This window comes from Mytilus californianus, unplaced genomic scaffold, assembly GCF_021869535.1.
Source record: "Mytilus californianus isolate M0D057914Y unplaced genomic scaffold, xbMytCali1.0.p SCAF_6, whole genome shotgun sequence".
NCBI classification, from domain to species: Eukaryota; Metazoa; Mollusca; class Bivalvia; order Mytilida; family Mytilidae; genus Mytilus; species Mytilus californianus.
Genome location: NW_026262712.1, coordinates 58,603,648 through 58,625,782, shown reverse-complemented (window position 1 = coordinate 58,625,782; position 22,135 = coordinate 58,603,648). Strand labels below are relative to the sequence as shown.

At 33.4% G+C, this 22,135-nt stretch overlaps 1 long non-coding RNA gene across 1 annotated transcript; it reads right to left on the bottom strand.

Annotated features, from left to right (window-relative positions):
• Positions 1-4,564: 4,564 nt before the first annotated feature.
• On the bottom strand, positions 4,565-6,664 carry LOC127704906 (uncharacterized). The gene is made up of 2 exons (XR_007983563.1): positions 6,596-6,664; positions 4,565-5,010 (listed from the first exon to the last, which is right to left on the bottom strand). It is a non-coding gene; the product is annotated as an uncharacterized LOC127704906 (long non-coding RNA).
• Between the last annotated feature and the right edge of the window lie 15,471 nt (positions 6,665-22,135).

Genomic DNA, 22,135 nt, shown 5'->3' with positions numbered 1-22,135 from the left:
TGTGCGTTCTGAAGCGATAAGCAACAAGCTGAGAGAGGCTGATAGACGATATTAAAAAAATATGCTGAGTTCTATACACAATTTATATTCAAAAATGTACATGTATGCATGTCATCCACATAAATTAAAGAATTCTTATTTTAACTCGTGCTGTACTTACTGTTTGATAAAAACCCGTTTACAAATGGTCTCAAAACTCCTTTAGAAATGCCTCAAAAATGCAAACATTAAAATAACAACTGATATATGTGCATGCAGAGTTCATTGTAATTATGATAATTTCCGTTTACTAATCATATGTTTATGAAATTGTTAACAGTACCGCTCGTTACGCGTTTTTTTGTACTGTACTGTATCTTTCGTTGGTAAAAACATCCAGAATACGGACACATACAATTTTTAAAGTGTTGTTTTCATTTTTTACTTTGTCGAAGCGAGATAAAAACGAATAAATTTTTATCTAACGTTTACATGAATTAATTACTAATAGATAAATTCTAAGTATTGAGAATGCTCTTTTTTTTAGTTCATATTCCATTTTTAGAGGTTTCAAAACCCTCGAAGTCCTTATCTGCCTTCTTTGGAATTAATGATCGAATCTTTTAAGGTAAAATGTTTAACCAGAATTCAAGCATAAAAAAGTCGTCCCTTTGTTATCTTCACTTTCTTTATATCGAACTGTACATCTATGTTACAAAATGACACATTATTATTGTAGCAAAAAATAATTTATTAAAATTTTACATTATTTTCATGATTTTGAAATACAAGTTCCCTTGAAGGAAGATCATTTGTAGATACATGAGACATCACTGTCTTTGTTTAAACTTTAGAAGAAAAAAGTATTACATTTCCTGGCGTCAGATTGGCCTTTTGTGTTTATTCTATACTAATCTCTGAAATTGTGGACCAAAAAAAACCGCATATACTAAAACATGGGGTTGTAATTTTGGATAAAATGGGAATACAAATTGAATGGAACAGTCTTTTATATCTCACTGTTTGATTGTTACGATTTACTGTTCTTTTCGAAAAAGACAAGATGTGATTGGAAACAGGTAGTTTATCATACCTTATTTGAAAAAAGTACAGAAAGATGTAAACCATCATATTCGTATATTGTTTAGTTATAAATTAGGCCGTTAGTTTTCTCAACTGAATTGTTTCATATTTTTCATGTCGGGGCCTTTTATAGCCGACTATACGGTATGGGTTTTCTCAAATTGAATATTAAAGGCCTTGAGGTTGCCTATAATTGCTTACATCCACTTCATTTGAACTTTGGTGGATAGTTGTCTCATTTGAAATCATACCACATCTCCCTATTTTTATATATGTAGGGGAAAAGGAAAATAACAAAAATACCGAACTCCAAGGAAATATCAAATGGCAAAACAAAACGCTCAAACACATCAAGCGAATGGAAAACAAATGTCATATTATTGACCTGGTACAGGCATTTCCTTATGTAGAGAATCGTGGATTAAACCTGGTTTTATGGCTACCTAATCATATCACTTGTATGACAGTCATATAGAATCATGTAGGGGTGGGAACATACAATGACCCATGCTTCTATAAGTAATGAGGACAGACAAGTTTTCCTTATAGCAAAATGTTTCACAGTAACTTAGCATTCATTTGCATTGATGGTATCAAGAGAATTCTTTATTATCTTTATGTCACAGCATAGGGAAAAAAGTAGTTTTACATTTTCCCGGTTTTAGGTTGACCTTTCGTATACCCAGGACAGGTGAATGAGGTCAACTTAGGAGCGCTGAGGTTGAAACTAAGGAGAACTTTGATATACATTTTATTTATTAATAAATAACTGCCATGTGTATATTTACAATTTAAATTTTGAAATACATTAAAATATTTTCTGAATAATTTTTAGAAAAGGCTTCCAAATTTTCATAAATATGATGTTAAATGACGGTGGGCATTGATAACATAAACAAGCTCCTTTGGGAGATGGTCAGGATACCATTTGACTTCAATTTCCTAAACAGAACAATAAAGTACTAATATCACACATATCTGTTTTGTCCAGGTTTTTATTATAAACAGTGCTAAATTTAGAAAAAAATGTTAATATTGTCGCTTGTGGAAGAAAAAATACTATCGTTTTCCTTATAATGTTATAATAAATACATACATCATAGATACCAGGATTTAAATTTTGTACGCCAGACACACATTATGTCTACAAAGACTCTTTAGTAACGTTCGAATCTAAAATAATAAAACTGTCCAATATGTACGAAGTTCAAGAGCATTGAGGGCCCAAATATCTGATAGGTTTTGCCAAAGACAGCTACGTGATCTATTCCTTGGGTAGAAAACTCAGTTTTGAGAAAAAAAATTAAAGCTTGGTAAACAGTTACTTTCTGATTTTTGCCATATCAATGTTAATTCATGTCAAAACAGAAGTGGGTAGCCAGACTGAAATGACAATCCAGAATTTTAAGATATGTCCAGTTGAGAAGCTTACAAGAACTCTATCAAATATTTGCTAAAAACCAAACAATACATCTTCCACTTTAAGTTGTCTCAATAATCTTGCTGTCCTTTAAGTTCTGCTTTCTCACAAATTATAGAATATTTAATATCAAATAAATATTTTAACCAGGTTTAACTAAAGCATCAGTAAACTGAAGGTTGTTTTAATGTCGGCACATGCAGTAACAAAAATATATGATATAAGGATCTTTTATCCTACATAACGACTTGACTGACATTCAATCTAGTTATAAAGTAGATCTCTGATTTCGTTATCATGATATAATATGAGCACACAAGTTGTGATAAACCTGAAATTTCTCTAGATTGGTCTGAAATTTGAATGCTTCAAACTTTCGAACTAAATTATTATTGGTGTATTTGCTGCCGAGTGAACTCTGGTGACGCTAAAACTGTGACGTCTACATAGTTCTTGGGTATCTAACGCATTTCTCGGTGTTGAAATTCCGATTATAGGCTAAAACGATCATCCATTACAAGGTGTAGATTACACTCATTTCAGACAGCAAACAAGCAACAGAAAACAGAAGACATTTAACAGTCAATAAGGTCTAAAGAATAGACAAGTGACTGTTACGCACGTGTGTATGTCAGTCTTAAAAAGCTGTGAATCAATCTTACAATTTTAATGTTATATTTAACATTGCCATAAAAGAGGGAAGTTTGGCTAGCCACAAAACCAGGTTCAACCCACCATTTTCTTCTTAAAATGTCCTGTACCAAGTCAGGAAAATGGCCATTGTTATATTATAGTTCGCTTCTGTGTGTGTGTTACATTTTAATGTTGTGTTTCTGTTGTGTCGTAGTTCTCCTCTTATATTTGATGTGTTTCCCTCAGTTTTAATTTGTAACCCGGATTTGATTTTTTCTCAATCGGTTTATGAATTTCGGACAGCGGTATACTACTGTTGCCTTTATTTTACAGGTACTACCAAAGATAAAATACCAAAGAATAAAGTATCGGAAGGATAAAACAAAACGGTGGAAGCAAATATAACAACTTTCTACCAAATAAAATTTTCGCTAATTGTTTTAGAATAATAAGCTTCTCAACGGGAGATAATTAAAAATTCCGGACTGTCATTTCAACCTGGATTTGACTTCTCATTTATTTAACACAAACATGTAACTCAAGACAAGGATGTTGAAATGTTTTTTTTTTATCCTCCTTTAGGTAAATTAGTAGTTGGGTATTTTTGTTATTTTACTTTTTAGGTAAATTGATAACTGAAAATACTGTTTTCGTTACTGAAAAGTTTCCCATTTTATAAATGCCGGGACCTTGCAGGCCAAGTTTATATAGATTACTATCCGGTGTAAGTTTTGCTTATTGTTAAAGGTCCAAAGGTGACGTGTATTTGGTTACATCTCTGGTGGATAGCTGTCTCATTGGTAATCATATCACATATCCTTATTTTTATAATGAAGAAAAACTCTGACAAGGAGTTAACAGTCATTTGTGGCTTTGGTAAACCTGCTTTGTTTAAATTTTCAACTTAAGCTATTAGTAAGTATTATCATACTATGCTAGTCAATTACGAAGGACTAACATAGTAAAAGTATATTTCATGATGTATTGAACAAAAAATTTAAATGTAAATATTCGTTGACTGACTTTTACTCTTTAAAACAATTCCGAATGGTGGAAGACAGTCCACGACAATAGTCAATTTTTAATTACAACAAACAGTTAAATAGAACCATTGTTAAACTTTTTCCCTTACTGATAGAATTGAGAAGGGAAACGGAGAATGTGTCAAAGAAACAACCTCACCAAAGAGCAGAAAACAGCCCAAGACCACCAATTGGTCTTCAAGGCAGCGAGAAATATCACACTTGCCTTTAAAATATCAATGTGAGGGAAAAAAGGGGACGAATACTGATAATTTACATTTAAATAAACAAAGCAAATACCTGAATTATGCAAGCAGTCGACAGCGAAATTGCCCGGATAAAATTTAATAAAATAAGTAAGATTTATTCACTGTATGAAAATAATTTATATTGTATTACATACATGTATCAAATAAGACAATGCATAACGAACACAACATTTAATGTTGAACCATTAAATAATAAATATTATATGTACACTAAAATAAGTCTGAAAGTTTCTGTACAATTAAATGCAATAAACACAATTGGAGTAGTGTAACATGCTACACAGACAGTCGGTGTAAATACCAAATAACATAAATTCGTATATCGGACCTATTCTCAAACTCAGTCCTCGTCAAAATTGAAAGTAAATATCTAAACATGGAATAGTTTCCAGTTCACGCTCCTTTTTCTGGATGAACATGGTTTCATGCAGTGGAGCATGTGTGCAGTTGCCTTGTCTACACATGCATCATTTGAACCTCCATGGGCTTCACAGCTGTTTACATCTTCCTGATATCTGTGTGCACAGTTTGTACGACATGTTGCAAATGCTGTGCCGATAAGAAAAATGGCTGCAACAATAACTAATACTTTCCTCTCCATTTTCTGAAAAAGGGAAGCCAGTCTAATTAAAATATACACAGAAGCGACAATTAAATAACCGAACATGCAAATGTAAAAACAAAGTTATTGATCCTCATCAGGTATGCATGCTAATATGAACACATAAAAACAACAAAAGACCCCATTACCCTCAAAGGAAGCGCTTTATACACATTTTGTATAAAGCGCTTTCGCGCTTCATATTATCAATGTGCGCACGATCAACGCTTTTATTTTCTATTTGTATCCATCTGATGAATTAAGCCCTTTTCAACTGATTTTTATAGTTTGTTCTCATGTTGTACTGTTACATCACTGTCCCAGGTTAGGGTAGGGTTGAGCGCTCACAAACATGTTTAACCCCACCACAGACTTTATGTGCCTGTCCCATGCCAGGAGCCTGTAGTTCAGTGGTTTTTCGTTGGTTCATGTCTGTCATATTTGTTTTTCGTTAATTGTTTTGTTATAAATTAGGCCGTTAGTTTTCTCAATTTAATTGATTCATATTTTTCATGTCGAGGCCTTTTACAGCCGACCATACGGTATGGTTTTGTCTCATTGTTGAGGGCCGTACGGTTGGCTATATTTTCTTACACCCACTTCATTTGAACTTTGGTGGATAGTTGTCTCATTGGCAATCATACCACATCTCCTTATTTTTATATGTTATGTAATTATTTACTAGAAAGTATAATTTTACATGTATGTGAGTGACATAAGAATGATTTTCCTTTGATCAAAATACAGGCGTGCATCTAGAAGCTGACATATTAAAGTGACATTTCATATTTGGTACAATGTACATGTATATATAGCATAATGTACAATAAAATTGAGAATGGAAACGGGGAATGCGACAATGAGATAACAGCCTGACCAAAAAGCAGAAAATAGCCCCAGGCTACCAATGGGACTTCAACACAGCGAGAAAATCCCGCACCCGGAGGCGGGCTTCAGCTGGCTCTAAAACAATAATGTATACCTAAGATAGCATTCTTAGTCACAATGTTATAGCATATATTTCGATATTACAAACTTCAATTTACACATTAAATTTATACGGTGTACGTAAATTACAGTTGATGAGAATATAAAATTTGGGGAAATTCTCTAACAAGCACCGGAAACCTCAAAGAAATGGATACAAATGTAAAATAGTAATAGGTTTCTTCTTAAGGTGGTACATAACACTACAGGGAGATAACTCTGTAAAAATCAACTGAACGTTTTAATCACGTTCTATTGTTAAGGAAATGTTAAGCTTCTCAATGATCAAAATTAGTGTTTGTCAAACTGCTATACATCTAATGATTTTTTTCCAATAATGTGTGTGGTTCAAGTTTTTTGAAATTTTGAAATTTTTGTCAAAGGGTCAAAGTAAATATTTTGTCAAAATTTTATGAAAATTAAACGAGCTAAACTGATTTTAGTCAGGGTGTTTGGTACCACATTAAAATAATTCTAAAACAATAAATTCAAATATTCCATAAATGTAACGTCCCAATATAAATAATTTTTAAAGTATTTTGGCAAAAAGGGAAATGATTTTTTTTTTTCAATACAAAAATAACAAATGAATTGTACTTACAATTTGTTCTTCTCTTTGTGAATTAACGATATGATAGCTTTGTCCAGTTTTGACTTTAATCTGGACAGTGACCAGTTTATATAGTTATTTTATTAGCCGGTAATCTCAAGTGACTAGATAATACTCTGATGAAGATTGGAATATTAAGGCGTATACTTATACTCAATATGTAAGTTGGAAAAACCGCACCAATGTATATTAAAAATAAAATTGCTGTTTGACCAAATACTAGTCGTATTAATTGACAACATACAAAATAAAAGAGGCAGTCAGACAACTTTTCGTACGTGTTTAAAAACACCTGTACCTTTTAAGTGTTTTTTTTTTCGAGCAAAGATGTACTTTTTTAAAGGCATAATGAATGTTGGAATTTTTGTATTTCAGTTTAGGAAGTCTTTCGTTATAACATTACTTTGACGTTGAGAAGCACATACTGCATGGGTAATGCAAGTTTTAACCACAATTGAAGTTTATATCAATCATACTAAGATATTACATTATTAGAACGAATCCAGTTAATTTAGAAAAAGGGATCTATCATTGTTATATGCTGAAAAAAAACATTACCAATTGTCCGATTCAAGTCTTAGTTTTGTCGATTTTCAAAAGAATTTAACAAAAAGGGGACTGAGAGTCCAAATCTCAGACACCCATTAACCAGAGACCAACTGACATGAATGTAAGAAACTATAGGTCACCGAACGACCTTCAACAATGAGTAAAATCCATACTGTATAAAGCTATAAAAGGTGAACAAATCAAACGAGAAAACCAACGTCATGGTTTAAGTTTAATTATCATTAATCGAAAAATAGATTATGACAGACAACAACCTACGACAACCACTGACTGCGCCAGACTTGACAGGCACATATATTATGAGCATTTACCCGTCCTTATAAAAATAATACATGTATGTAAATTATGTCAAAAATGAAAAAAAAAAACTTTTCCCCTCCAACCTACTAAATGTAATTCAAGAGGCCAGAACAAAAGTATACTTATGTTAGAATTCTGAACTTATACTTTAAATTATAGATCACATAGAGTTTGCTAGATGCTTTCATCTTACATCTGAGTATATGTTTTGCAAAACGTTTTTGTAATCGCGGTTAAGCAGTCAAGAGCTGCGTCATTCATGATTTTGACAACTTCACCGATTAATAGTGTCATTGTTTCAGATTAATTCAGGTCAATAGTTTGCGTCAATCGTTGTAATTTCTTTTGAAATTTTCTTTAAAATTAGTTAGATGAAATCAAAATAAATAATACACAAGATTAGATACCATCGTTGTTTACATATGATGGATATTTATTTTCGGACCAAGATCTTTACAATTAGGTACAATAGGAATCGTTATATTGCTATATTAGACCCGTATATTGTGTAGGTCCATTCCTTTTTGAAAAGTACATAGTATTAATCATAATGTTACTTCCGTTAAAACATGTGTTACTCCCGCCTGAAACAAAATTCACAGGAAAGGAATCATTTGTGGTTTCCTACATTAAGCACTTCATTTGAGTGATAGATAAACCCATCATTTAACAAACCTACATTCATACAGTAAGCAGTCATCCTGTATATAAACAATGCATGTCAGAATAAAAAAAAAAAAAAGAAACAGGCAAAACATTTTGATATAAAAAAAGACGAAAAAAATCATAAAAGATATAATGCACACAGAGGCGGATTTAGGAGGAGGGGCGGGTGGGCGACCCCCCACTTTATGAGCTACATTTATGGTTAATCCACACTTTGTTAAGTCAGATACGCGTTTGTTTACATAAGACTCATCAGTGGCGCTCTAATAAAAACAGTCGTACATGCAAGGCCGAATCAAATATGAAGTTGAAGACCTTTACAAATCAAAAGTTATGCATAATACGGTAAATGCAACCTATGCCTGAGTGTAAGAAATACCGAAGTATTTCGATTTTTTTTGGTCATATAGCTCTTCAACCTTTTCGGTTCCTATACATCTTTGGCTTTCAAATATTCTGTTTTGAGCGTTCCTGGTGAAAGTAAATCCAGAAAAGCACTTCGGACGCATGGAATTTATAGCAGGTTGTTTTCATATTTTATAAGCATGCAGTACATACTGATACTGATATCATACACGTTAAAAAACACGTCCACGCTATAAAATTTTAAGGGAGCTACCATTTTTAATGGGGATGGAGGGATGGGGCTAGGGAAAAAAATGAAAAATAAGACAGGACAGGAGTTTTGAGTAAAAAAAAAAGGTAGGATGAGCAACTTGGCAAAAAAAAAAAAAAGGCAGAATGACAATGTATGTTAAAAAAAGTCAGGACCGAATAGAGTGAAAAATAAAAAGGCAGGACAGAGATTACACTTAAAAAAAAAATGCAGGACAACATTTTTCATCCTAGCCCCCCCCCCCCCCCTTCCCCCACCCCCATAAAAATCAAATGGTAGCTCCCTAAGCAAGTATACATTTTGGGGCCCTGTATAGCTTGCTGTTCGATGTGAGCCAAGGCTCCGTGTTGAAGGCCGTACTTTGACCTATAATTGTCTACTTTTTACACATTGTGACTTGGAGGGAGAGTTGTCTCATTGGCACTCATACCACATCTTCTTATTTATATGTACGTAAATAAAAATAACACTTTATAAATGTGGATACTAAGCGATTTTCTGGATCTATCTTCATCAGGAACCAACAAATTTGAAAGCCAGGGATGTATAAATACTTGCATGCGTGAGGAGTAAGAACCCATATGACCAAAAGAGAAATTGGGCCCCAACAAATAGAATAGCCAAAGTCTTCCCAAGATCTACTTTCAATTGAGGGGTTTGTAATCTTATATCTTATTAATAATTTCTTAATTTATCAACAGAGAATCGAAGCAAATTAGTCAAATTTAAGTATGTAAGTTATAAGTTTTTTTCAGTACCTAAGCACTGACTTGATTAAGAGCACTGACTTTTGAGCTAGTGATACACCCGAGAACTTCAAAACAACCAGCAGTGGTATCGACCCGGTACTAGACAATACAAAAACTTTTTTTTTCATTTCGTTCGTCCGAAAAACAAAAAGTAAGACTATAATGGGACGGTACAATCTTCATCATCAACGAAGCAATTTAATCGCATTCAATTATAATCGCTATATTATATTTATTAATTAAACAAAATATTTTCATGTTGTAGTTTTTAAAATTTGTAAGCGCCTTTTCGTGATATCTTACCCCGAGTGGATGATAACAGAAAATACAGGGCTTTGCTGTAGAAAATAAACTCATCATAGATACCAAAAGGGCTACTTAAAGTCCGACTGCCATACATGTATTTCCTTTCTAGGGATATAGGAAATATTCCAAAATATTCCATTAGATGATATCATTAAAAAGACAGAGACCATGGATGATAACTTTGAAGTCATCTTTTTAAGGTCCCTAAAACAATGTTTCAGTTTCAACTACTAATAATCAATATAAAGAGGCTAACATTTCAGAAACAATAATGCCACATACGTAAATAACAGTCACTTTTGTCTGTCTATTTTTAGCATAAACATTATAAGTGCTAAATTGAAAAATTAAAAATAAAATTAAAAGTAAATACGACAAAAGCCACGATTTCAACATAACAATCAATATTCCTTTGGCCGCTCCTAAGAAACCATTTCACAATAATGTAAGGCTTGCACGAATATGCTGTAATGAAGTTGACTTGTATAAGTATAATGCTGTATGAACACAAAGTTACTTTTACAGGTTTTAAAAAAAAACACAGACTCGTTTGAACAGCCGTCATTCTCAGCATCATAACTGTAGATATGACGATGCTCGTAACAATATAACATAAGAATAAGGAGTTGTGGAATGAGTGTCAATGAGATAACTATCCGCCATGGTCTAAATGAGAAGATGTAAGCACAACTATAGACCACCGTACGGCCTTCAATAATGGCTAAACCCAATTCCATACAGTCAGCTATAAATGGCCACGACATGTATGCGAATCTATGTAAACGAGATAACCAATTTGTGTCACAAAACAATAAACGAAAAATAAATATGACAGACAGCAACCAACAACATCCACTGAATAACAGGCTCCTGCCATGGGACAGGCACACAACGAACGTGGCGGGGCAAATACATGGAATTGAGCTAGCGCACAACCCCCTATATCCTATTACAGAGGTGTAACAGCACAACATAAGACGCTGTAAAACTCAGTTGGAAATTAGACGGAATTTCTCATCCTATCTTCTATTGTGATGTCGTATAATTAGATCTACTACTCGGAAAAGTTTTTACATCTTTTAACAGCAAGCCTTATGGTTACAGGCTTCATAAACTAACCACTTAATGCCGTTATAATTGTTCTATCTTCTGACGATCTCAGGATCTGACTTTACTCACTGTTGTTCTCAAGTGCTGCCAATTAAAATTATATTTTATAGTGAGACTTCATGAAACCAGCTAGGGCGTTGGTTCTGATTTTTTGTTGTTGCTTTTATAGGTAGCAGTTTTTAACAGATAATCTACAGTAGCGAGCCAATTTTAATCTTGCTTTCCCAAAAATGTGACGTCTTTTATTTCCTTATTCCTTATTTATATTTTTATCATCCTTTTGATAACTTGAAATTGCAGGTTAAGTAGTGTACGTTTAATTATATAAATTGTGGTGCAAAGAGGCAAAGGCGGGGGTTTTATACGTTTAACTTGTTTAACCCCACCAAAAGGTGTCCGTTTTGACTGTCGTACTGTCCAATATTTTTGGTAATTCCTGTTAGCCTTTAAATGTGTTATTTAAAAGAAATTTTAGTTTAATGACCGGATAATGTAACAATGCGGTTACGGTTCCTGAAAATGTAACTCACAAGAGTTGACTGAGGTATATACGCATTGTCACCCTAAACTTATCCCTTGTGCGGCGTCATTTGAATGTGTGGGGTATATAAATACGCAGGCACGGCTGATCAGAATGTGGACATTAATATTCGTACGGTATCAATAAGAACAGAACACACACAATAACCGAACACCTTTTCTCCACTTTTTTGAAGCTCTCTCGTAATTACTGCAGACATACATCAAATATTTGCAAACACAGGAATACGTTGAGACAAACTTGGATACGATGGAGGCTTAAATATGTTCACGTGGTACAACAAGTATTTCAAAATACAAACCTTTCCAGTGTAAAACATGCATTATCGCCCTTTGCACGTTTTCTTCTCTTGAGTTGTTAAGTCTGGTTTTTTTTATCCTTTCTGCTAAAAAATGTATGAACACAATGTACGTTTGAAAATTGACCCCTGGTCTCTGGTCGGGTCAATTTTGCCCAGTCTTAATTTGAAGTGCTAAAGGCTAGCTATTTTATGTTGATTTTCTTTCCATCTTTTACATTTGGACATTGTGCTTTAAATTATATATTTAAAAAAAAAATCCTTGATAAGAATCATGGTGTTGATTGCCCCATGAAATCTTTTTTGGTATATTAGATATAGGATATAATATTAATCTATTACAATGGTTACATTTTACACACCCAATAGAGTCATGTATTTGTTTATATCCTCACTGTGTCCTCAGCCTGTTGCATTGATCTCTGGTGCATAGATGCCTGACTGGTAATCATACCACATCCCCTTAATCCTTATTTATATAATATCTTTAAAACGTCTCAGTTGTTATTAGGAAACACATACGACTAGAGGTTTAGAAAAGTTAAAATTTGAAAATAATAATATTATGTTATGAGAGAGCTGAAAGTTGACCTATTTTTGTGAATGTAAATGCTAGCTAATTTTCAACTTATCCAACCTTTTATCCGTTTACATGTGTGTAATTAGGATCATTTGTGATTTCATATAGTGGAATTAGGTGATGAGGCATCATATATCAGATAAGTAGATGATTCCTGTCTTAACTTAAGATTTACCATAATTTTATTCATAGTTTTGCGCACGTAAACGGAGTTTTTGATATTTTTTTAAAATACAAAATCATGACTATTATTGTTTGAGTTGCCTTTCAACTATACTTGTTTCAATCATCTTCCCATGCAGATATATTTAAGTTTTTAAATACCAGTTGGTTCTGAACGTTCCTATACGATGTCAGTTTATACAACAATATGTTCGACTTCTGGGTCGATGTAAGAATTGTCCACATACATTTTGACTTTATTCCCTGAATGAATAAACACTCAATGGCATATCTGTTTATAACGTTTCTCTCATGGCTCGGTGTTTTCCAGTTATAGCGCTCGAACGCAACGAATTTAGTCTGATAAATAAATGGTCTCTCGTATTTTCTTAACAATCGCTGATAGGTCTTCAACAAAAGGTAGTTACAACTAAATGAAGTATCAACTAAATGTCGGATTGAGATGCCTAGCGTCAGTATTGTTTTTCTATTTTCCTCGAATACTCCTATAACAGTGTACAAATACCACAGAAGGTATCGACATATGTCACTTGCTAACCCGAAAAATATAGTCACTCCCCGTAATCGATCTCCTCTTTGCAATATAGCAATCGGGGAGCAGCGAAATATAACGACATAATTATTCGGGTTACATCTGTTGTATACATTTTGTGGCAACCCTGGTAATACAACACATGTACTAACATAAACATTGAACTTCACCTATATTTTAATATCTTTACCAAGAAAAAAGACATTGAAACGTTACGGTATTTAACTTATGAATGAATTCGCACGGCTCAGTATCTGTGAACACTCACGTGCACCTTTTCACAGCAGTCATGAAAAGAGCGATTAAATGGTAATACAATATGAATACTAATCATGTTAAAGATCATAAACAAACTTTAAGGTTATCTGCATGTTATGCACATGCTTTATTGCACTATCAAAAATATAGATATGTAAACTAACTTGTACAGTATTGAATATTGATTAACTTGAAATATTCAAAGCTATTTTTAATTGTTACGAAAAAATAAGTTTGTTATTCTCACATGCGGGGATGAAAGCAGTAGGACATAGAACTCTTTCCAATTAAGTCCACTATGCCAAGTTAGCGCTGCTTTTCTATATTTATTATATTTTGTTGTGGTTTGCTTTTAATCGTCTTGTATTTTCCCAAATAAAAAAAGACGTTTATTTTTTTGTGTAGTTTTTTAAATGGAAACTCGGTAATGAGAGGGAACATCAGATTTAAAAGTTATGTTATTTGAGAGGGAGAGGAAGTCGACGTATTGCAAAACCAATTTATTTTCGTGGATACTTCATTTCGCGTGTACTCCTTCGTAAATTCTAGGCGAATTCTGTTTGCAATTTTCTAATTTCCTTGACGTATTTATAAAAGGGAAGATAAAAATTTAACAATTTCGCGACGATTTAATTTCGCGTTCATTTTTAACTTGTCAATGTCGCGAAAAATCAATCGCTCGCAAAAATAAGTTAGTTAACAGTATCTGCTTGAAATTTAAGCTCAATCTCAGACGAAGTTTCCGAGAAGTTTCTGCTTGTTTTCCATTCGTTTGATGTGTATGATTTTTGTATTTTGCCATTTGATACAGGACTTTCCGTTTTGAATTTTCCCTGGATATGGATAAAATTTTATACAGTTGTAGAACACTGTTGCTGAAGATATGCTTAAAGGCAGTATATCCCGATCCAACATGATTAACGGGAGGAAATCGAACTAACTTAATTCAATACAATAATATTAACTTATCTTTACAGTTTGTTCTTAATATGTGCTGATATACCACTGTCCCATAGTAGCGAGAGAATTGAGCGCTCACAAATGTTAATCTTGCCACACCCTGTATTCCCTATCCCAAGCCAGTTTTCATTGATTCGCCACATGTACTGTCATAAATTGCAATATTTGACCTGCTAATAACAACAAGATATAGATGCTGAGTTCAGACATTCTTTTTTGAGGAAACAAAATTCTTTACTTGTTCTTAATGTTAAAACTCCACCGACAAAGTTGACCGTAAACGTAAGCTGTTATGTCGTGGCCTTTTTGCAAACTCCGTACAGTGATTGTTTCCTTTCAGGAGGTATTTTCCTTTACTCCATCAATATTCATAGTAGTATGCGGATCGGAGCTGGAACTGCCGTGGAGTTTGGATTTTTTGGTTTTTAATGCTTTTGAAATGTAACATTTTTTACTTCTTAAACTGTTGCATTGAACAAGAGCGTACCAGTTACAATGTAAGGGAGAACATTTGTCACGCTCAGTGGAATCAGAACCATACGTTGATAGTAATGAAAGTCTCCTTTAAACAGGCGATTTTTACTTGATATTTTTATCACCGTTTCATGTTGATTTCGAATCAATGAACTTTCCAGAATTGCTTATACTAATTCCGTATATGAACAAGGATAAAAATCAGAAAAAGTAAAACGCATATAATCTTGTAACCTTTAGAATACATGTATAGGTAATCATATACTGAATCAATAGATCATATATGCAATCTTCTAAGTTACTTTAAATAACTATTGGTTGGCTTTATAAGACAAAACCAAGAACCAACTCCGTATACAGACTGTTTGAAATCGTGTCAAAAAGGCAGTAAAAGGTTTGTCTTGGTCTTTTTATTACGCATTTTTATAATGAAAAGAACGACTGAATCAGTGTGTATCTTAAAGACATTGTGACTAATTAATACGTTTATTTGTGACATTGTTTGTATTGCTTTTTCTGTATTGTTTAAATGGATATTATATACCTAAATCATAAGTCTTTGGTTTCACGACAGCACATTACATGCTGATTGGAAAATATATTGGTCATATTCCACATGATCAGTAAAACAATGCAAATTAGGTCATTAACAATTTGATTAAAATTCAGATCCGCGTATCTCATTTACTCGTTGAAGATCATGACACTCACGGTATGCATGATCATAACAAAATTACAGCTCCGGGTTTCAATTAGAGTGCAAATTGTTATTTTTTTTGTGTCAATTTCAATCATTTGTATATATCAGAACTCTGTAAGTAGCACGATCACGACAACGGATATCAATAGTTTAACAGGACCTGCTTACCCTGCTGGAACACATAAATACAGCCGTGATTTTGGTTGTGTTTGTGTTGCTAACTCTTTACAGTTCATTTTCTCTATGTCATGTGAAATTGATTGTTATTATGCAACGCTGCAATATTCTTCTGTCCCCCTAACCCCCAAAATTAATAGGGAATCATTTAACATATGATTAAGGTGTGTGTTGGTGGATGCAGACGCGTCTTTGGAGTTTGTCTCAAGGATGTTTTATTTGGTTCAAATCCGGCGAAAATACAGTTTGAGATTGCGAGGCTTATAAATCCCCGAGAACATTGTTACATGTAACGGGGTCCAATTATGACATAGCGGCATTTCACAGTAGAATTACCAGTCGCCTGTTTAACACCCAAGTTTCATACAATTATAATTCTAAAGCATATATGTTTCATAACAATTTGTACTATTGATTGGCTAACAACAAACGCGAGGCATTCCAAATTTAAATTTTATTTCTCAAAAAATGTATATATTGATATATATAGCTCTTCAAATGTTTCGGTTCTTATACATCCTTGGCTTTCAAATATTTGGTCTTGAGCGTTCCTGATAAAGATCAATCCAGAAAAGCGCCTTGGACGCATAATATTTAAACCTTGTTGTCTTCATTTTTGATATAGCTTGACTTTTATGCTTGAAACATATAAACGTAATTATAAGAATGGAATGCTTCTTTTGTAATTAAATATGGTCCGCAGACCTAAGAAATTCAAAAGTTCAATTTACCAACATTTAGAAAAACACAAACACAATATCAAATTTATCAAATTCCAACCACTTCAAACAGTTCATAAACAACCAGGACAATCACATAAGCAGTTTGAAGATTCCCGAAAAACTTGCGAACGGTTTTGGATTAAACGACTACAGACATTTACCGCAATCAACGAAATAAACACACATTTTTGTCCCGGCTGATAAGGCTGCTAACAATATCATTATTGTTTGACGTAAATTTTACATTGATGTTCTACAAAAAGAAATCACGAATTCACCAACATTCCAACTGACTCCATTTTTGGAAAATGACATCTGTAACAAACATAAACTTTTAGCTACCTCTTTACAAGCAGAACCAAATACAATGAAAGTTCTAACTATGTACTGGCTTCCGAAGCTGCACAAAACTCCCTGCAAATATAGATTTATTTCGTCTTCAAGCCATTGTTCCACTACTAAACTATCTATTCTACTTACTAGTACACTTGGTACAATCAAAAAACCTGGTAATAAGTTCAAATAATGCCTTTGAAAATAGTGGAATTAATTACTTTTAGAGTGTCAAAAATTCGTTGGAAGTACTTGATAAATTGCATGCTTATATTTGTGATTTCGAATCTGTTCAAAGTTTTAATTTTTCTACCCTATATACCACGTTGCCTCATAATCTTATTAAGAAAAAATTCACACACCTTATTAAATGGGCATTTAAGAAGTAGGAATGCGAATATATATGTTCAAACTCTTTTAGGTCACTTTTTAGTAACAACAAACAAAAGAACTATGTCAATTGGACCTCCTTTGATACTATAACTGCCCTTGAATTTTTACTAGATAACATTTTTGTTCGCTATGGAGATTCCGTATATCGTCAGGTTATCGGAATTCCCATGGGGACTAACTGTGCACCACTTATTGCGGACCTGTTTCTGTATTGTTATGAGTTACAATTTATGACTAAAATCAGCAAAGACCCATCGCAACAACATCTGATTCAAAAATTTTATCACACTTTTAGATATTGAGATGATTTATTGGCTCTCAATAATGACGACTTCAGTATGTACACTAAAGAGATTTATCCTGCCGAACTGACTTTAAATAAAGCTAATACTAACAATGAACACTGCCCTTTCCTGGATTTTGATATCTTTATCTTTAACGGGAAGCTTAATACCAAAATTTATGATAAAAGAGATGATTTTTCATTTCCTATTGTTAATTATCCGTTTTTAGATGGTGACGTTCCCTTGTCGCCATCTTATGGTGTTTATATATCTCAACTTGTTCGATTCGCTCGTGTATGTAACAACGTATTTGATTTCAACGAAAGAAATCTCTGTATTACTGAAAAATTATTACACCAGGGTTTTCGATATCACAAACTAGTCAAAACATTTACTAAATTTTATCATCGGTACAAGGACATCATTCGTAAATATAAATCAACATGCAGACATCTTATACGTTCAGGTATCTCACATCCAATATTTCATGGCAATATTCTTTACAAAGCACAAAAATGTCGGCATTCACCTCAAAAGCTAACCAAACCTTTAAACAGACTTATTCGGAAAGGATATAGTTACGATACTGTTGTCAAGTCATTAAGGATTGCACATTTTGGTATTAATATTGATTCACTCATAGGGTTTTTGCATCGGAAATAAACACATTTATTCTAAAACCAGTTGTTGGCATGATACGGGTTATGTTCTTCTCATACGTTTTATGATGGTATGATACTAACCCCTAACGGGAGGGATTGTACTTGATTTTCATACGACGAAGACATAATCTTTCAATCAGTTTAATTGAGGTCTGGAGCTGTCATGTCAGTAACTGCTAGTAGTCCTTTGTTCATTTATGTATCATTATCATTTTGCTTAGTTTCTTTTGTTACTTATTCTGACATCGGACTCGGACTTCTTTTAAACTGATTTTTTACTGTGCGTATTGCTACATGTATGTGTTTCTTTATTCTACATTGGCTAGAGGTATAGATGGAGGGTTGAGATCTCACAAAACATGTTTGACCCCGCCGCTTTTTTGCGCCTGTCCCAATTCAGGAGCCTCTGGCCTTTGTTAGTCTTGTATGTGTTTTAATTTTAGTTCATTTATATGTTTTGGAGTTTTGGAGACGTCCATTTGCACTGAACTAGTACACAATTTCATTTAGGGGCCAGCTGAGGACCACCTCTGGTTGCGGGATTTTCTCGCTGCGTTGAAGACCCATTGGTGGCCTTCAGCTGTTGTCTGCTCTTTGGTCGGGTTGTTGTCTCTTTGATATATTCCCCATTACCATTTTCAATTTGATCGTTCTAATTTTATACTTGATGATTTTTATCTATATTTAAAAACAATGGTAGACATCAATTATTATGCAAACTGGGTCAAATGTCAATTAGTAAATTACATCATATTTATAACGAGTGTGATACAATATCGTTATTCAGTCCAAAATATGAGTGTACACGGATTATTACAGCTTTTTGTCACCATAGACCAAAATATGAGTGTACACGGATTATTACAGCTTTTTGTCACCATAGTTCCCTCAAATTGACAAACCTGAAGATCATTTAAAATATTTTCTAAAAATAAAATACATAGAGGTATTGAATTTTATTAATTTGTCTAGTATTTTTCATGACTTTACCGTTCAAAACTTTATACCTCCATATTTTGATAACATTGAGCCACCTATAATTTCTTATTCGTATAAAAAGCCCAGTAGAAGTTTAATTTTTAATTATACGTCAGTTACATCAGATGTTAGTATAGATAATAATGCTCCTTCAACATGAGACTTTGAAACATCGAAGTTTAGATATGTTCCCTATGGCCATGTAATTACAGGGGACCTCAACATCGGTCAAGACCTAAAGGTTATTAACTTTCTGAAAAAAGGACCAAAATATCGTCAACCGTCGAAAAAAATTGGGAAGTGTCGTCAGGTTATCAAAGATGCTCTTTCATCCTATTGTAAAAAATGACGTAAACGGGGAGAAATCTGACAAAAAGTCACTTGATTCCTACTTAAATAAATGTATGAATATTGTTGATATTCGCATATCACATTTTGAAAATAATTTAGAAATAAATAAAAGAGTAAGTAATACGCCCTTTTCTAGGATTAAAAACAAAATTCAAGTACTATCATAGCGTTTTGTGTTCGTAGCAGCCGACAAAGCAGCCAACAATGTGGTGGTGGTATGCAGTAAATACTACACATAAGTCCTTAAGAATGAAATTATACATCCAACTACATCCAAGGCCGTACGCTCCACAAAGAGTCATACAGTAAATAATCATGTCACTACCACAGCTCGGCTTAAGACCTCCTCGGACCATTTGAAGTTCCCCACTATGTATTGGTTACCTAAACTTCACAAAAAAACCCGTAAAATATCGTTTCATCTCGACCTCTAGAAAGTGTTCTACTACTAATCTTTCTGTGCTATTAACGAGTTCCTTAACCACTATCGAAGAACTTATCGTTAATTTTTGTAATAAAACATATGAACACAGAGGAATTAACCATTTTTTGGAGTGGAAAAAAATCTTTGGATGTTTTAGATAAATTACGTGCATTTGGTGGTCCTTGTGATTCGGTTGACAGTTTTGACTTTTCCACTCTTTATACTACACTTCCACCCAATCTTATCAAACAAAAGTTTTCCTATCTAATTAAATGGTCGTTTGATAAATCTGGTTGCAAATTTATTTGCTGCAACTCATATAAAGCCTTTTTCTCTAATGAGAAAGGTGAATATTCTAGATATACTGACTGAAGGTGTGATGAGATGATTAAAGCACTAAATTTTCCCCTTGACAACATTTATGTACGTTTCGGCAATAACGTTTATCGACAGATTGTAGGTATCCCTACGGGCACCAATTTTGCCCCTTTAATAGCACTGTTATGAATTACAGTTTATAGGCAAACTCAGTAAAGACCCGTCTAAATTGCATTTAAATGATAAATTCAACAACACTTACCCTTATCTTGATGATATGTTTTCGTTAAATAATCAAGAATTCTCTAACTATACTGCTGAAATTTACCCAAAGGAACTTACTTTAAATAAATATAATATCAACAGCAATAACTGTCCCTTCCTAGATTTAGATATTTCAGTATTACACCAGAAACTCTGCACAAAAATTTACGACAAAAGGGATGATTTTTCGTTCCCTATTGTTATTTTTTCCTTTTTGGACGATGATGTTCCTTTGGCACCGTCTTACGGTGTTTATATATCCCAACTCGTTCGCCATGCTAGTGTTTGTAGTGTGATTTGGATTTTAATGAGCGTAATCTATGTATTACTAGTAAATTATTAAGTTAGGGATTTCGTTACCACAAATTAGTTAAAACCTATATTAAATTCTTTAATAGATATAAAGATTTGGTCTGCAAGTTTGGCTGTACCTGTAAAAAACTTATTTCAAACGGAATAGCACATCATAAGTTTTACGGTGATGTTGTAAACTGAGCCTGGAAATTTAGATATGAACTGGGTAAACTTATCAATCCTTTAAATAAACTTATTCTAAAAGGTTACCTATTCAACACTGTGATTAAATCTTTGAATATTGTTTTTATTGGTGTAAATATTTATTTTCTTATCAGTAAATTAAAACCATACTTAATATTATACATATGTACTTTCACGGTACTACAATCTGTCGATACTTATAGTTAAGCATTGCACAAAGTCATGTTTTTATCTGACTGTTAATGGCGTCTTTACACAAAATCCATTGGATATTGGATTTGTACTGATTGATATTTTAGTCTTTGATACATGATTTTTTACATTAGTTGTTATTGGCTTTGAACTAGCTGTCAGTAACTGCAAGTACTCTCAGATCTGTACTTAGTGTCTTTCTGTTTTTGGCAGGTATAAGTACCTGTCCACGTTCACTTTGTGTTTTTGTTAGATGTATTTTTATTTGTATTCATCTGATGAGTTAAGCCTTTTTTCAACTGATTATTATAGTTTGTTCTTATGTTGTACTGTTACACCACTGTCCAAGGTTAGGGGGAGGGTTGAGGGCTCACAAACATGTTTAAACCCACCACATTCTGTATTTGCCTGTTCCAAGTCAGGAGCATGTAGTTCAGTGGTCGTCGTTGGTTCATGTCTGTCATATTTGTTTTTCGTAATAAAACTGTTTTGTTATAAATTAGGCGTTAGTTTTCTCAATTTAATTGTTTCATACTTTTCATGTTAGGGCCTTTTATAGCCGATCATACGGTATGGGTTTTTCTCATTGTTGAAGGCCGTTCGGTTGCCTATAATTGCTTACATCCATTTCATTTGAACGTTGGTGGATAGTTGTCTCATTGGCAATCATACCACATCTCCGTATTTTTATATCGTAAAAGCGTTGATCGTGTGCATATTTAAATATGAAGCGCTCCCTGATAAAATTATAAAATGAAGCAATATTCTTCAAGATTTACCACCTTAATATCTAAGTTATTGCTCTGTCGGATGTTATGCCCGTCTTTATTTCCCAAAATGCACACGAAAACCAGAAAAAATTAAAATAAATCCAAATTCAGGCGTTGACTTGTTAATTTTTTTACGTAGTGATGACTTTGGCGATTGATTGACATTTCTAACGTGTCTTATTTATGTGTTTATTGTAGTATCAAACATGTTCTGGTCATACTTGGCGTTTATCACAGCAGCATTAACAGTGCATATTGAGAGCCATGATTGTAAAGATTATGACCTATCCGCATCTGACCAATCTTTGGTAGATATGATGAA